The sequence below is a fragment of the Petromyzon marinus genome, chromosome 17 (genome assembly GCF_048934315.1).
Source record: "Petromyzon marinus isolate PM22_M1 ecotype Great Lakes invasive population chromosome 17, UKy_Petmar_22M1.pri1.0, whole genome shotgun sequence".
Lineage (NCBI taxonomy): Eukaryota > Metazoa > Chordata > Hyperoartia > Petromyzontiformes > Petromyzontidae > Petromyzon > Petromyzon marinus.
Window position 1 is genome coordinate 5,068,173 of NC_133683.1, and position 4,174 is coordinate 5,072,346.

The 4,174-nt window shown below is 45.9% G+C and overlaps 1 long non-coding RNA gene across 1 annotated transcript; it reads left to right on the forward strand.

Moving 5' to 3' along the window:
- The first annotated feature begins 264 nt into the window (after positions 1 to 264).
- Positions 265 to 3,952, forward strand: LOC142924817 (uncharacterized). The gene is made up of 3 exons (XR_012941895.1): positions 265 to 880; positions 1,949 to 2,929; positions 3,324 to 3,952. It is a non-coding gene; the product is annotated as an uncharacterized LOC142924817 (long non-coding RNA).
- Positions 3,953 to 4,174: the final 222 nt, after the last annotated feature.

A 4,174-nucleotide genomic window follows, 5' to 3' on the forward strand; every position in this document is an offset into this window, starting at 1 on the left:
TGTTGAATCTCTTTCGCACCGTACCAAGCCCACCGTGCTCTTCGGAGGTGCGATTATATGTAAATATAAGTAGTCATACTACTGTAATACCACTATTAATATGTAGCATTCATTTTATTAGTAGTACTGTAATTTGTTGATATGCAGGTGTACATGCCAAACGTTAACCAATGTTAAATGTTAAGCCTTCTCTTTTGAATACAGTGTGTTTTAAACATGGAGTTGTCTCCAGCTAATTCTTAAATGTATATTATTCATAATGTAGTAGTAGGCAGGTAGAGCATTTATGACACTTCAATTGTACATAGAGCTTGCAGGTGTGATGAAGGAAAGCATGGGAAAGGCTAGAATTTTTGTTGAAAAAAGGACAACAGCCACAGTAGCTTAAGAGACCTAACGCTGAAGCTGCTAACGCGAAGTGGTCGACACTGGCCCATGCGTTGTGACGTCGGACCCACTTTCCGCACACAGCAGCTCCTCATGGTGCCCCCCATACCAGGACCAGTGGTGACCTGGTAGCCACAGCGATTCCTCTCCCTGGCCCCATCCGGTTCGGGCATCCCAAATCGTACAAAATGAACTGCAACGGTGGTGAGACAAACAGCCCTTCGGGCGACAGCACGGTGACGGACACAAGCCCTCGCGGCAGCCAGGGCAGCTCGCTGCTCCGGACCGGAAGCGGGGGCTAGCACAGCCCTGTGGTGTGCGGAGAGCAGTGCTGCTCGTAGGCGAGCGGTGCGCTGGACGCCTACATCGAGGACTTTGAGCAGAGCGGAATCTGTGCGTCACCGCCATCCAGGATACGTGCAGAGCACAGCGCCGCGCAGCATAGCGGAGCGGAGACGCGTGGAGGAGAGGAGGATGCACAGTGTGGATGAGGGTGGGTTGCGCCTCTCGCCACGCGAGGAATCGCTCCGTGGTGCTTGCGCTCGAGTGGCTATCGAGTGTGCAGGCGGTGCAATGGTATCGAAGCTATAGTAATAGGTTTTTACCCTTTTATCTGGCACAAACACTGACACCTTTATACAAGGGATCATGTTTGCAATAACCACAACACAAGTAGTCAAAATGCAAACAAAAAAGACAACTGATAATATGCACTGTCCTTGAATTTGATTGGTCCACACCCGAGACGGCTTTTCTGAGATCCCAGTCTCCACTGGTGTTGGACCAGAAGACGCCAAAAGGCGTCTTCTTATTCTTAGCGTCTTCTTGTTTGCATTTTGACTACTTGCGTTGTGGTTATCGCAAACATGATCCCTTGTATAAAAGTGTCAGTTTTTTTGCCAGATAAAAGGGTAAAAACCTATTACTATATCTTGTTACTGGCAAAGGAGGTCTCATAAGGTATCGAAGCTAGTTGACTGGATGGGGGATAATTGGAGAGGAGAACCCCATTTTTTTTGCTTGTACTGGGTGCTTGTCAATTATGCTATGCTATCATGAATGTAATGTAATTCCCCTAGAAAAAAAACCCTTAATAAGGTCTAAAGATACATTTTCGTGAGAGTCCCACACTGGGATGCTTGGCAAATTCCATTAATGAGTTCATTTTATGTCAGAGAAAACTATCCACAGTAAGCACACGCATATGAGAGGATAGCATAGGTCTGAACAGATAGGTTGGTGCATGCATTTCTTTCTCCTGTCATCTTCCAGCAACTTCACTGATTATCGAGTTTGTAAAGTTTGTGAAATCTAAGTGATCCTCCAACCTTTGTGTCAAAATTTGCAGATCCTAGACTGGACACATCTGAAGTTTAAACAATAACAGCTCATGCACTGATTTATCCCATATTCTCACAAACTCCACAAACGGATAACATCATTAGTTACTGATGGTGCAAAGTAAGGCAACATTGCAGGATTGCCGTTCAGGGGTCAAGGAATCTAGGGGAGAGCAAATTCATTGTGTACCAGTAAAATGTCTGTGGGTCTTACATTGCAGGTGGCATGCTGCTTGTGGAGGACCTCATCTCGGGCACGTGCAGCCTCACTGCTGCGCTGCAGCGGTCGTGGCTCATAGCCCGACGGTCAGTCTAACCACGGACCAGCTCCTAGCGGCGCCAGTTGACGGTTCCTCCAAGTCCTTGCTCCGCTCGCCTGGCGCCCACCGAGACCTCGCAGTGTCGCACAGAGGCAAGCGGTCATCTCTCGGGGTCACCGCGCACAGCCTCGGCGCATCATTGGTGAGGGGCAATAAGCCAACTAAACGGTTGAGCTCAACAGCGAGAAGCAACAAGGCCGTGATGCCATTAAATTTGTCGGCAAAGCCCGAAAATTATTTCTTTTCTAACCAGACGAATGTTTTGTTGTACTTACGGAGCAGTGAAGCAACTAGGCGTGAGCACTTGCCGAACGGCGGCTGTGCGACAAGTACCTATCTCAGGTGGTTGACAAGCCAAAAGGATAAGCTGGATGTGTCGGGGATCACGAGCATTCCTGAGCTCAGGTACCCGGCCTGGCTGCGTGACTGCGATGTGGACTCCCAGACCAGCAGCCACGAGACGGATACCAGCACAAAGAGAGCAGGTGCCGCTCAGAGCCCGCAAAGCAGACCAAAGTACCCAGAGTGGCTCAAAGTTTTGGATATCTCCGGCCTTACGAATGTAGCCAACGAGGAGCCCGTGTCAGAGGACAATAGATCCCTAGGTGTGTGTATATATATATAGTCTGTATATAGCAGATGACATTTCATATGTTTTCAGGTACATATTCAGTCTTTTCTCACAGAGACGGCTGAGCGGCCACCCATGTGGTTGTGACGTGCGATGCGTGATTCTTGATGCACAGCCTCATTGGAGGAGCTGCTGAGCAGGGCGCACATGGAGTTGGACTCCCCCGGCTTGGAGGCCCCCTCCCCGGGCAGCTTCAACACGGACGTCTTTCTAGGGGCTGATCGTCCCTGGGAAAACCCCTCCACGCCATTGTGAATTTATCTTTATATCCACACTCACGCACAGCATAGAGGCTGCACCGCCTCTAAGTATGATGTCAGATTTTGAATGTTATAAGCTAAGCAGGTAAGCCTGGTTATTACTTGGATGGGAGACTGTTTTGAAATAGCATATATTATAGATTTTGGCTGCTAGGTAACCAGGAGTTAGTAATACGGCAATGGAATCTTGAATCTATATCCGGAGTTTTGCATTTTACTCCCTCTGTTTTCACCGGGTTCTCCGTTTTCCTCTCACATACCACTCGCTGATGAAATTTGCAAAATATCACTGCCAAACCCTCCTGAGACTTGGTGAGATTTTTCTGGCTTCCACCTTGATAATAAGTCAACCAAGTAATTTTCTCTCAATCGTGTCTCTTCTCAGGGCCGTGTACCACCTGTCGCGTCTGAAAGAGCTGGTTGACACCATCAAGGAGAACAAGGATGGCTGACTACCCGTGATGTAGAAAGCCCGAAAGCATTTTATGGCGGTGGTCGAGGTTTCTACTCAGAAGGATACGTTCGCTTGGTCCTGCTAATTCATGGTTGTTAAACATCAATGGTACTTCAGGTGCTGTGGTGTGAATCGCAATTACTTGTGAACTTGTGGGGCCCATGGGGCACAGTAATTGCCCTGTTAATGGAAGTGCCACAACAAAGTATTGGAAAAATGTGATAAAGTTCGTTCAGGGTTGGAGTTATTGAATGGTTGCAGCAGTATTTTGCACAGCAAATCCATACAGACTCAAATGTCACTTGAAATAGAACGGATATGTGAACAATATTGTGAGCACAACTAAACTAATTTTGGTTTTAGCCATTTTGGAAGGAGACTACTTTATTGGGAACATACATGCTAGTATTTGTGTAGTTATAAACATTTGGGAAATCACTGTAAAAGTACATTTGCTTATTTAGATTGCACTATACCTGTATTGTAAAATTTCAGAACCTTTTATGTAATTTGTAATCAATAAACCAACGTTGCATATTGTATGCAACCCATGACTTGGATTGTTTTTATCATGTCTTGTTTAGCATGGTTGGTTATGTACAGTGTGAAAGAAATTCAACATACATTAAATATTTTCTGATATTTGAATGTTTATATTGTACATGTATATTTATTTTACAATAAATCTGAGACAAAGGCTTATACACATGGAATTGAAAATATTCAGCTATGATTTGTATTTCTCAAGTATTTTAAGAAAAGTCAGCGAGTCTCGTGACATG